Here is a 14350-nt window from a genome sequence, read left to right as displayed (position 1 = left end):
AAAGGGCATCATTTAAAAAAGTTAGTCTTATTTTCTGAATGTATTTAGTGAATTTTGCATATAAATTAAGCCTAGCAAACTATCTATTTAATACATACATAATATTCACTAAACGGGCAAGCAAAAACCAAGGGCCTTTTAGAGGACGTTTTCTAAATTGGCAGTGATCTCTTTGACTTATTTTTATCTGTGTTATTATTACTTGAAGGCAGAGTTTTGTCTGTTTTGATGGCGCTAGGACTTGCCTTGGGAGAATGACAGACTTACACCCCGAGATGGAAACACTTGCTGGTATTTTTTGACATTTCAAGTATTTTCATGTTGTATTAGAGCTTAACCTCTACTGTGTACATGTCTGATCTCCCCAGCTAAATTGTAAGCGCAGTCTTCTACATCTTTAAATCCCCTGAAGTCCCAGCAAAGTGCTCCCTAGTTGCTGCTCAATAAATATTTGTTGTTTATTTCAGAACTGGTTTTAATCTTTGTTGTCATTCAGGGCTTTGAAAATATTTATAACAGACATTAGGCAGAAACTTGAAATGCTTTTTAATCAGTTGGTGCAGCATTTTTCAATTACTTTGCAAAAAAGACTTCCAAGGGATGTTTTAGAATTGTCTGGGCTACCAATATGGCTTTAAGGATAAACAGACTTTTCATTGACATGAGCTCTTTTCTTTGCACCATTTGTGTGTTTGCCTCCTTAACATCATCCCTACAGTCCTGGGCTTCAGGTAAGGGGGACACTTTTGCTTCTATGGAAGTTCCCCAGTGCTGTTTGGTCGCTTCTTAGTGTATATGTGGTTTTCATAAAATTGCCATATAGGAGGCTAGTTTCTTGGTCTGAAGGAGGAATAGAGAATAGGATAACAAAAGCCAAAGCACCTTATGCTTTCCTAATTTGTTTTGAATCTGCCCTGGAAGCCACTTCCCTTTTAATCTGTGAAGTTTATACAAGACCTATAGTCCTTCAGTTGGCCTTTCCTGGCATTTGGGAGGAAGGATCCCCGTGCTATTCCACAGCCATATTCATCATGTTTCCCGGAGTCTGCTTCTAAGGCAAAGATCTCTGGAAAGCAGAGGAGTCAGAATTCTGGTTATGAGGGTGGGGATGGGAGAGGATAGGGTGCTGTCATTCTTAAGTTTCTAGCAATGGCTTCAGTAATGATAGGGGACCCAAGGACCACAAGTTCTGGGCCAGTTCTCTGAAGAGTGAGAGTTATATTATTAAAGTATATGATAATGGTAGCAGCTTGGTAAGAACAAGGTGCTCACAGAGAATTGTGATCAAGGTGATGGAGGAGGTCCCCCAGGAAGGAGGAATATCATAATATCACTGCTTGGGACATGACGGGGTTGATACTATAACGCCCTTTGGCCAAAAAGAGGGTCTGGACGCCTAAAGGAGTTAGGAGTTATAAGGAAAAAAAACTAATGGGTGTATTTGTAAAGCAACTATACTTCAATAAAAATTAAAAAAACAGAAAAAAGTCACAACTTATTTTTAAAGTTCTGCATTTTCTCTCAGATTTTCCCATTTAGGGGTTTAAATATTTAACATTAAAAAAAAAAAAAGGAATGTTGGACATACAGCAATGGAAGGAAATCTTTTTGTCTACTTCCAGCTTAAAAACAGTAAAAAAACAAAATCAGTCTTTATCAAGAAACCAGAAGAGACTCTTTGAAGGATGCAGAAAGAATAAATGTTTTCAGGTACCTGAACTGAACTAATTATATGGAAATATACTACTGACTTGCTCTGTTTTAGACCGATAAGGGGCTACGTGCACACAAACCTAGGCATCTTATTCAAGTGATCATAATTATTATGTTGCAGATATTCAAGTGGTCATAATTATTATGTTGCAGAAAAGCCATAGCCATCGTTTGAACTGGTGATGCGGTTTAAAGCTGTACCTCTGACTAAGCCTCATCTTTTTAGCCTTGGGAGTTTTTTGGTTTGGAGATGGAACTGCTGAGCTTTTGCTTCGAATGCACTTCGATACCATGGCTCTGGATTGAAAGTGTATATGGAATGGGGAGAATATCTAAACAGAAGCCAAGAATGATCATCTCAGGAATGAATCTGAGAACTAGCTACCTTAATTAGGTTTAAAAAATGTTAGCATCAATTTAAAAAAATGGTTAAAAAATATTAGCAATACATTCGTGAGTTTGAGTACGTATTGGAGTACCATTAATTCTTTCTGAATTCATGTTGTGTATTAAGATAGGTGGTTGAGATTTGTCAGACTTATCAAAATTACTATGCTAGCCAAAATATTTCTTGAAGTAATGACACCTATCGTGTATATTCAGAATTCTCTGAAGATATATGGCCAATAACGAAAGACTCAGTGAACTGCCTAGAGAAGTTGGATTGATGCCTTGAAACCAATTGAAGGAATGGTGACATGTCAGCCAAATTTCATAAATAGTTTAACAGGAAGTTTCTATACTGCTCTCTGGTTGTTTTCTCTATTAACTTGATTGTCCTCCTAGATGACTGATTGGATTGATTAGCCTTATAGCTTCCTGTGGATGTTTGGACTTTGTTGATACTTTGGAGTCAAATTAGAGGAAATTTGGTCTAGAAAAGTATCATGTCACTTGATTTCCATCTAACTTTTCCCTACCTCTGTGTAGTTTCTTCTTATTTGTCAGCTTTCTTTGTGGGAAGAATCTATTTCTTTCTCCCTCTTCTCTATTTTCATGTTTTTACCTATCTGAGCTTTTTAGCTTTCTTTTGTAGGATGAAATGGAAATGTGCTATTTCCCTCTCAGTTTTTAAACTCCTTAGGCAAGGAGGCTTGGGAACTAATGAAATGATTTTTAAAAATCTATCAATATATATGGCTTAATTGCCATATTTTTATTTCTGTGGCAGATAGAAACTTGATCCTCCTCACTTATAAAATAACAAACAAGAGGCATGCAGGAAGAAGGGGCAATGCAAAGGCCTACATGGTTGCCTGGGATCAGTTTAAGAGCAATAATGATTAGGTGGAGAAATGATATAAATAATTTAGGAGGATGTTTCTATGCTCTTTCTAATATAATCTTGGTTCACTGAAAAGAGAAAATATTTGTTTCTAAACAGGAAAGACAAACATTCCAAAAATAATATTTAAAATATATATACTATGTATAGTGAAATTAGTATTTTTTTAAAGGGATAATGCTGTTATCATTACAAGTAAATTATTTTCCACACTAGCTGGGTGGCATTAGGGGTTAGCTGGACTAATGTGGTGAGTGCATACTTGGAAAAATCCATTTTTTCCAATGGGAAGATGGATAACCAGGCTTCCCTGTTTCCATTTGTTTATAATCATAAACATCTAGCAGCTATTTTATTTTCCTAAGCTCACCCAACTGATCTAAATTTTGAAGGTGGAAAAATGCTGACGGTCACCGTCAAGGCAGAATACAAAGTTGTCGTTGTAAATTAATGACATTTATTGGAAACAAACATTAGAGTTTACCAGTTATCTTAGGCCAACTTGAAGCAGGATTAAATTTGGTATACATAAATTGATTCCTAGATCTTATTCAGTATGAATGACTTTTCAGAGATGATGAGGAAGAAAAGTCCATGTGCAACGTGGGAACACAAAATGACATTTTTGGATGCCATCAGTATCCCATGTGCGGCTTCAAATATTGACCCTTGAGGCCATGACCCAAAATTCTTTTTTTGAGAGGTTTATTTCTATGAATCGACTTCTTTCATGGAGTAACCTATAGCGTCATTCTTACCACATAAATGATGCTCATTGCGAGGTCTGCAGAGCTCATCGCTTGTATACGTTTTATGCTTTTACATTCATGTCTGCTTTTGTTGCGTTTTATTTAATAAGTGGAGGAAATGAACTTCCCATAACATGGGTACCTTTTTTTAAGGTACCTTCGTGCTACCATCAGAAGCCTAATTTCCATTATACTCACTCTGCTACAGAAATACTTAATGCCAGGAAGGAAATATTTACTGGAATCCACGAGTCCAGAATTCATCATGATTCAGTGTGAAATCCACTGCCCTTTGCTCCCCACCCCCTCTCAGACTGGAATGAAATGTGCCTTAAACTGAAGTGAAATACATCACATGCAGCAACAGTGGGCCCTTGCTTTGCCTCTATTCCTGGTGTGAAATCGATACACTATCTTTCCTCCTGACCTGTTCCATGACCTCCATTGCAGCTTTCATGCTGCACAGCAATTGCTTTGAACAGTCTGGGTCTGCCACAGCTCACAAATGATTCTCAGCTTCTGTCTAAAACTGGTGCTGATAACAAAGGCTTGATTTTAAATAGTGCGGTCGTAGTAGTCTTCTAATTATGAATTACATAAAGTGCAAGCTCCTCTATTATTAAACACTTTCAATGGCAGGCACAGTACATGTGCAGGGTACACACAAGGGCCTGGGGCCTGGGAATCAGGCCTTTACATTTCCTTGGCTATATTTGGATTGATAGAGAAGGAGGAAGAGACATAAGGTATATTTACACCTTTCAGTCATTTCCTTCATAGAGTTCTGTTTGGTGATACATTAATTTTTTCCCATGTGAAGCTCTGTTTTTATACTTAAGGAAACATTTTTGAATACTACATTATAAGATCTTACACAAGAAAGGGCTAATTGACAAATATGTGTTTTTTGATAAAGTGGATTTTACTAAAGAAATTCCAAAGTTAGGCTGTTAGGATTCTGACTTACTGGCAGGAGTGACAGTCACCTGCAAGGATATTCCTCTTTTTGATCACCCTGTAACTGAATTGGGGGAAGTAAAAGTATCTTACGATGGTCTTTTAGCCATTTTCAGGAGGCTGTTGAATGGAGGAATTTATTGTATCAAGGAAACAACAGGAACTTTTACTTGTACTAAGAAAATGACTGTGTAATTAGCTGAGTTGCTTTACTTGGCTTTGCCAGACTAGAAATCAAAGGGATGAGTGAAGTGGTGGGTAGGAGTGGAGTTTTTCCAAATAACTTGGTGCGAGATAAGGATAACAGGAGACTTTGGGGGGGTACCTTGTAAAACAATCATATATAAAATGAATAATTCTTATTTTTATTTGGTTAGTGCTAATGAAATGAAATTTGTTTAATAATGAAGGGCACATAATCTCCACAAAATGTTCCATATAATGGCAATTGTATAATCAATGATACTTTAACAGCACACACACATACACACACACACACCCCTATATACGAGGAGGCATTAATCCATATATGATTTTGTTTATTACTTCATTCCACGAGTTGAGTGGAATCATGGAAAGAATATTAGAGTCCTAGGGTGCTGTTCTTAAGACAATCTGCCTTTTATTCTAACTTAATTTTCTCACTTGTAAAATGTGGTTAGTGAATGAGGTTATCTTTAACATTTTTCCCAGTTTCAGATTTAGGTAATCATAACACAATAACAACCCTTCACATTTGCACAGAACTTTCCAGTGATTTTCCCATGCATCTGCCCTTCTCAAGCACCCTGTTAGGCAGCCAGAGCTTGTTATTGTTCCCAATTTCTTGAACAGGAATCCAAGACACGAAACAGTTTGAGTTTGTCAAGGCTACCCTGGCAGTAAGTGGTAGAACTTAAAGTAGAGCTGGGGCTTCCCTGGTGGCACAGTGGTTGAGAATCTGCCTGCTAATGCAGGGGTACACGGGTTCGAGCCCTGGTCTGGGAGCCACAACTGCTGAGCCTGCGCGTCTGGAGCCTGTGCTCCACAACAGGAGAGGCTGCGATAGTGAGAGGCCCGCGCACCGCGATGAAGAGTGGCCCCTGCTTGCCACAACTGGAGAAAGCCCTCGCACAGAAATGAAGACCCAACACAACCAATAAATAAATGAATGAATGAGTGAATGAAGAACTGAATTAGCTGACAGCTAGTCCAGAGCTTATTGGGATGGAAAAGAGAGGGTGAGGATCCGTTATTAATATCAGAGCTTGAAAGGTAGAGACTTATAAACTCTCCATACTTTTTGCTCAAATGAAGTAATTCCTTTAAAATTTAGTACACACTAACAAGACAATCTCCAGTGGTGTTCATTGTTCTAACTAAATGTCTAATGACAATAATGTGCTGTCTTGGGACCAGCTCCAGGTCAGTTACTTACAAGACAAATTATGTGTATAAACACATGAGAATATATACTTCAATGCACTGGTACTGAACACAGGGAGATATTTATGAATGTAGTGACATACAGTCGAAGCATGACTCAGATTCTGCTAAGACCCAGTGGTTTTGTGATGATGATGATTTCTTCACAATGGGATGTAACTTGAATCATCTGAGTTAGCAAATTGAAAGTTCCCAACAAAGTGTTATGTTCTCTTTCCAAATATGTCATATTTTCTCCTTGTGGGCACATTAAAAAGTGCTTTTAAAGTGTAAATAAAAATGGTGGGATACCTGAGGCTATATATCTAAGCCAAAAAGAAGGAAATACCAAAATTAGAACATGTACTATCATATATTTCCCCACCTTTGAAGGGCAAAGTGTGGGTCCTGTGTCCTAGGAAACATTTGACTATGGGAACTTCCCATTATTCCTCCATGCAAGACAATTCCTGTTGTACTGAGACTTCTTCATGGCACCTGTGGGGCTATTGTGACTAGATGGATTGCCTAAGTAATTAGAAATCACAGACGGTGAGGAAAAGAGAGTGTGATGAAATGGATGTTTGTACCCTGGGTGTAGAATTCTCTACTTAGAAGCACCTTTGCTGGCCATGCGTGAATATGTTCCATGATGAGAAGGACAAATGTATTCAACAAGAACCTCCCCACACACCAGGCATGAAAGGAGTTTTCAGGTCATTTTGTGAAAATCTTACTAACATAAAACTGTCTACTCAAAGTGATGTAGAAAATCCCTGCCAAAATAAAACCATCATTTGCCAAAATATCGGAAGAATTGAGACATTTTTCTTGTTTTCCGCCCCATTCTGTTTAATTATATGCATTATTATCGCTACTCTTTAACATGCCACTTCACTCAGCCATTGTGAACCTGGTCTAAGCATTGATATTATCCTTGATCACACTTCAGCATTTCAATTTTAAAGTCCCCATTTGAAGGTCTGCTATCCCTATTAAGAGTTTTTCCATGAAAAGAGTTAATCTGAGCTAAAATTCAGTGGTAATTAAGCTTAACCAAGTTAGGAAAAGCCTTTTTTTCACAGTAGTTATTTTGAGACAGTTGAGTACAGAAATGTGGGTTCTAGAGACAGAAAAATACAAACTTTTATGCAGAGCCTTTTTTTTTTTCATTTAAAGAAGACAGTGCTAATAAATCTTATTGAATCAAGACCTTGAAAGAAACTGAAAAATATGTACAGATCTCAGATGTACCCACGAAAAGTACTTTATATAACCTTGCTGCTGCTGCTTCATAATGTAATCTCTTCCACTCGAATTTATTTTCGAGAAATTGCCACACTGAAAGTTGAAACCATTTTTGTCATTCAAAAGAAGTGGAAGATCAATACTGAAGCTCTCCTATTAGTTGGTACAGTCTACTTTAGTGTTAAAAGATTTATGATAAGAACACATTTCTAAATATATATTACATACCAGTGGTACAGTAAAACTCTTTTTTGTTTTTTCAGGAGAAAGAGGTGGTCTATTTATTATTGAAATGCTACACTAAACTATAATTCAGTGATATTTTATTCCAATTAAATTCTCCTTAGTAGTAATCCTTTTTTATGATAAGCAAAACTGAATAATGCAGGGTATGTTCCCTCCAATGAATTGTTGTGTAACAAGACTTGATGGTAATTCTACCTTTTCCAAAATCTGATATCAGGCAATTTATCTTCTAAATAATACTCCTGAGTACTAAAGCTGAAATGTTTTGGCTTCAACCCAAATCAAACTCGAGGAAGCAGATTCTCCAGAGTATTTCCCTAACTCTGTAAATTTAATTGTTATAATGAATAGAATACATGTGTCAAGATTACTTGTGATATTACCTGTTTACTTTTCTTCCTAAAACAGAAAGAGCAACATGGTAAAGGCTGTTAACTCTTACTGGAGTTTAAAAAAAAAAAAAGTACTGGGACCTCCCTGGGGGAGCAGTGGTTAAGAATCTGACTGCCAATGCAGGGGACACAGGTTGGAGCCCTGGTCCAGGAAGATCCCACATGATGCGGAGCAACTAAGCCCATGCACCACAACTACTGAGCCTGCACTCTAGAGCCTGTGAGCCACAACTACTGAGCCCATGCGCTGCAACTACTGAAGGCTGCACGCCTAGAGCCGGTGATCTGCAATAAGAGAAGCCACGGCAATGAGAAGCCCGTGCACCGCAACAAAAAGTAGCCCCCGCTCACCGTAACTAGAGAAAACTCACACACAGCAATGAAGACCCAACGTAGCCAAAAATTAAATAAATTAATTAATTAATTTTTAAAAAGTACTTAATATAACACATGATCATTAAACTTAAACTAATTTTAAAGGTCCAATTCCAGTTAATTTAAGAACAGTTAAATTTAAAAATCTATTGTTATGCCACAGTAAAATAGATTGATGGAAGTTAAAAACCTTCCACAAATATTTGTCTGTAAGGCACAAAATATTCAGATAAAAATATTTGCATATGCAAAGGGCATCTTCTACTACTCCACTTCATAGTAGTTAGTCACATTGCCTCATCTTCAATTTCTGTTTTTTCATATGCCTGCAAACATGATATATTTCTTATATTTGACTTGTGCAATACTTTTTCGTAGACAATGAAATCCAGTGTTATACTTGAATCAAACCAGTATTAGTATCGCTGGCATTCATGCCAGAAGTCATACAGAGGTAAAGTTTGTTACTTCTTTTTGCAATTTATTTTAAAAACTGGAAAGGTGGGCTTCCCTGGTGGCGCAGTGGTTGAGAGTCTGCCTGCCGATGCAGGGGACACAGGTTCGTGCCCCGGTCCGGGAAGATCCCACATGCCGTAGAGCTGCTAGGCCCGTGAGCCATGGCCACTGAGCCTGCGCGTCCGGAGCCTGTGCTCCGCAACGGGAGAGGCCACAACAGTGAGAGGCCCACATACCGCAAAAAAAAAAAAAACCCAAAACTGGAAAGGTAATTGGGGAGAAGGCCAAAGCTTCTATACCTCATTACCATGGATAATCATATTAATTTTAATAACAAAAATAATCAACATTAAGTATATGTTGCTAATGTAATTTATCAAAGGTTCCTTTTTTGCCATTTCTTTCCTTTGTTTAATTGTAGTTATTTTAAAATCGTTATTACTCATATATTTGAACTGTGGTTTTTAGATGAGGCAACCACTACATTTACTAATATTTCTATTAGAGAGAAAGACCGTGCCCCTTGGAAGACTTGAACATTTCTTCTAATGCTGAGCAGCATGATTACTGTTGAGTGTGAGCTGACAAATGTGTACATCAACAAATATTATTTACTTTCAGTCGATCCAGGAGACTCTATATCAATTTCAACTTGATTTATTCATTTAGGATTCATTAAGCCACAAACTTGTGCCAAGCATTGTGCAAAACATAGCATATGATAAATTCTTGCCTCCAGAATTCTAAGAGTTAGTTCTTTAGGGGAGGCAGAAGGGTAAACAAACCATTGCCATAAACTGTGATGACAGCTGTAACAGAGATGAGAACAGAGGGCTGTGGTGACGGGGAAGAGGGGTATATATGCCATAGTTGTCTCAGAAAGATTCCACAGGAGAGACTTTTTTGAAGAGGAATGGAAAAACTTGGATAGGTGTTATTAGTTAGGTAAAAGCTAAGAGGGTGTAACAAACAGACTATAAAATACAGAAGCTGAAAGAACGTTGAGGTTTATTTCTCTTTTATTTACTAGTTCAAGGTGAGTGGCCCAGTTGAGGGGGTGGCTCTGCTCCACAGGGTCATTCAGGGCCCCAGGGTCCTTCTCTTTTGTTGCTCTGCCATCAGCCTTATTCTTGTCTGCATGGTCAAAGCTGGATTTTTGTTACTTTGATACAGTTCAAGGGAAGAAAAAGGTATGGAGGAGCACATACCTAATATCTTATGGCCCAGACCTGGGAGTGGTCCTCATCGCTTCCTCTTCTGTTCTGCTCGTGAGAATATAGTCATAGGGCCATACCCAGCCACAAGGGATGCTGAGTATCTAGTTACAATGCTATTACAGTGACCTTCAGTGGACAGAGGCCAGATCACCAGGGGCCCCATATGTCATCCTGAACTAGGAAAAAGACTTAAGTTGCTTTTTTCCATGTGAGTCTTTATTTCTGAGATTTTCTGGAGAAATGTTAGTATTTTGCAGCCCCCTTCTCACCTTTGAAATCTTAACCTCTAAGTTGTAATTTGCCATGAAGTGTTTTCCTTTATGTTAATCTCAGAGGACTTTACATTTCTGATTTTATTTTTGGTCAGTAGGACAAATTGATTTAATTCATTTTGCAGGTGACTGATATTCTAGGTACTATCTCTCTCTTAACCATGCTAGTTAGCAAAGAATCCTGCTAATGGTAGGATATATACCTTTACCCCAGGTTGTGTTCACATCTTGTAGAGATGAGGTTGATCCATCCTATTCTAAGGTTTTCATTTTTGTTTTAGTCAAGATCGTTGTTAAGCTTAGTTCAGTTGGGCAAGAAGGCTGCAGAGAAGGGTCCCATGAGCAGTTCTTTTCTGGGTGGATGAATTTTTTTCAGCTAAAAATATTTTAGGGTAAGGCTTAACAAAGAGCCTCTAATTAGGTCTTAAGGCTTTGTAGGAAAAGATTAGAGTAATTGCCTTATAAAGAAGAAACCTTTATTTCTAGAGGCTTTAGACTACACAAGAGGGAATCTGGGCTGAGTTGGGCGTGGATATTCATAGACTATAGACATGTTTTGCCTTAATCCTCTTGTGAGTCTTTCCTGAGGTGGTTTTAGATATGGAGGATATAGAACTACTGCCCCGTACATATTCACTGGGCTCTTTGGCTTTACAACAGCTTTTAGAATTGGAATTCTAAAATGTAAAGCATGTTCTCAGCTAGAGTACCTATTTTAACAAAACAAAACAGAACAATGAAAGCTTCCATAGAGGAGATTTTGAAAGATGTGCCCTGCTTTCTGATGCTGGTCAAGTTAAAGTCATGAAGTAGATAAGTCCTGAAAGATACATGGAAGTCAGCCAGAGAAGTAAGAGGTAAGGTCATTGGAGGAGAGAAAAGGGCACCTCAAAGGCATGTAGGCACATGCAGAAAGTGGAAGTGGTATGGGCTAGTGATAAGCAGAGGATAGATATGGGGGGATGGTGATAGGTGAAGCTGCAGAGGTAGGGCTGGGGTCAGATCAACATGAGCCTTGTGTGCCAAGCTGTGATGCTGGAGAGACACTACAAGGCAGTGACCCAATCAGACTTGCGTTTAGAAAGCCTGTTTCTGTGTGGTGGATGGAGTGACGGATGGCGAGTCTAAGCCAGCAGAACTTGGAGGAGGATATTTATCCAGATAAGGTGACCTACCTGAGCTAAGAATAGAGCACTGTGAATGGAGAAGTGACTTTGCAGAGAAATGTAGGAGAAAAATGAGAAAGGTCTTGGTGACTCCTGCAAATGGAGGGTGAGAGGAGGAAAGAGTAAAGGGCCAGTATGTGGCACCTGGGCGACCGTGTGGGGCTGATCCCTGAGGTACTTCCAACAGGGGATAAAAGAGCCACTTAGGGAAGATGACGGGTTCTGTTTTAAAAAGATAAATGGAAACTCTTAAGTAGAAATGTCCAACAGATAGATGAATATACAGGCCTTAGGTTTGGGATTAAGAAGAGAACTGAGGATAGAGAATTGGGAGTCATTAGCATATAGGTAAAAGTCAAAGCCAAATGTTGTATGTGGTTAAAATCAGCCTGAGAACAAGTATAGTGGTTATTAGTTAAAACAATTCTTAAAGAACTCTTATAACATGTTGTGTTTCCATTGATACCTCAGTAATTCCCCAAAGCCAAACAATTTCATTGACTAAAATATTTCTTAAAGCATGTGCAAGGTTAATCAGCAATGATGAAGTTGCTTGGTAATCAATAAGAGAACTGAAATGTGGCAGCCACTCTCCTGAAACCCATATCCCCACCGTGCATGCTGCTGTCCTCTCCCACCCAAGCCAAGAGCGGTAAAGAAATCAGGTGGAAACCAGAGGCCCTCATAACAGGGAATAGAATTTAGGTGAACCTTAACTAATGCATTTGGAGCTGTTTAACAATGTGCACCTATTTCTAGTGAGTCTTGGACACATGACTGTTCTGAAAACAAGGTGAAAAGTGGAAAGTACAATGCTGGTAGGTGAGAATATAAGCCTTCAACCGCTTCAAAACAGATCCTGGAGAGTGTAGACAGGTTCAATAGAGGGTGATCAGAAAAACCTCGCGACATGAATGCTGAGGGTTCTTAAGCACAAAAATTTAAAAAAAATGTTTGTTGGACTTCCCTGGTGGCGCAGTGGTTAAGAATCTGCCTGCCAATGCAGGGGACACGGGTTCAAGCCCTGGACTGGGCAGATCCCACTTGCCCCGGAGCCACGAAGCCCATGTACCACAACTATTGAGCCTGCGCTCTAGAGCCCTCAAGCCACAACTACTGAGCCCACATGCCACAGCTACTGAAGCGTGCACGCCTAGAGCCCGTGCTTCACAACAAGAGAAGCCACCACAATGAGAAGCCTGCGCACCACAACGAAGAGTATCCCCCTCTCGCCGCAACTAGAGAAAGCCCATGCACAGCAATGAAGACCCAACACAGCCCCCTAAATAAATAAATAAATAAATAAATAAATGTTTGTTGAAGGCTTTTTGGCACTGTCATCAAAAGTAAAGAATATTGCTCTGGAACTCATAGAGTATCTGAGTCTACATCCAGCTCTGTTACTCTGTTAGTACTTCTCTCTGGCATGCCCCTTGACCTTTCTGAGTCTCAGTTTCCTCAGTGAACATTCAGGTTTGTGCTAGGTGTTTCTTCTAGGTCTGAAAGCTGTCCACCAGGGATTCAGTGCATAGGGTACTCTTTGTTAATGGGAAAAAAAAGGGGTTTATGGAATCATAATAATTTAGAGATTATTATTTGCATTGCCGATGGATTGTCCTACTTATAACAGAATTTGCTGGTGGGATAGTACTTTTTAGAAAATTGGCTGTTGTCTGTTGAAAGAAGTATTGGGCTTGGGGTCAAAAGAGCTGCTCTGGGACAGGCTGTACTCTTCATTAGTTGTATGACTTAAAAGCTTTAAGTCTCAGTTTCCTTACTTTAAAATTAAAATACTAATAAAAACACCTGGCTACTGTACAGATCATCTTGAAGGCTGTAAGGCACATAAATATAAGTTATTCTCACTCAGAAGAGACAGTTATCCTAACCTAATATGTATACACGTAATTCCTTTAGTGTTGGAGACTGGTTCTTGGAAATGGGCTCCTAGTGGGTCAGCACTGTAGGGACCCACCGTGGATGGCATAGCCCTTCGGGACAAACGACAAGCATTTTATATTGGAAATTGCTCTTCCCTTCTCTTCACATCCCTGATGTTGGGCCAGGCCTTCAGGCATAGCTTCTTTCCAGTCATTGTTTCTGAAGTTGTTGGTCCAGCCTCCTGAGCTGCCTTGACCTTGGGAGGATTCCCACCAATCTCTCCGTGCCTGCAAATCTCTACCCACCCTTTCACCACCATTAACATGATAGTGCCTCAAGCCATGTAGAGCTTGCATTTTAATGTCTTTTGTTTCTTTGTCTAGTTCCAGGTATAGCACTGGCATAATGTTTTCAGCCATTGTAGTTCAAAACTATTTCCCAGATCTGAAAACTAATGGAGAAAGAGAGGTCATAGTGGTAAATAGCCCATTCTGCACACTGCTCTCTGAATGGGACTGAGAATGCTGCTGGCTGAGAGGTTCTGCAGTGTGGCATTCTAACACTTACTGAATGAGAGTGCCAAATACAGCTAGTACCCTTGCTCTTATTTGCCAAGAGGGTATATAGCACTCCGTGTGAAAGAAGATGATGTGTTATACATATCTGGGGAGGAAGGCTTTTGATGGAGGGATTTCAGCTCCTCTCAAGGCACTGACCTACAAAATGTAGATCAAAGCTGTCCTAGACTTTACCTTTTTGTGATTACACATCTCCGAGGTCCACTGAAGTTACCGTTTATGGTCCCAATCACCAGTGTTGTCTGTGGGCTTCGTGGGTGTCAAACTCCTGTAGAGTGTCGATAGCATCTCTTGATGTACAATGCCTGACATGGATAACTCTCAGTAAATGTTGAATGAGTGAAGTCATAATTATGATGGTTACTGTATTTTATTCCAGGCATTGTGATAAATGCTTTATATCATCACCTC

The sequence above is a fragment of the Phocoena phocoena genome, chromosome 2 (genome assembly GCF_963924675.1).
Source record: "Phocoena phocoena chromosome 2, mPhoPho1.1, whole genome shotgun sequence".
Classification (NCBI taxonomy): domain Eukaryota; kingdom Metazoa; phylum Chordata; class Mammalia; order Artiodactyla; family Phocoenidae; genus Phocoena; species Phocoena phocoena.
The sequence above is the reverse complement of the archived record's forward strand: the minus strand, read 5'-3'. Positions refer to the sequence as shown.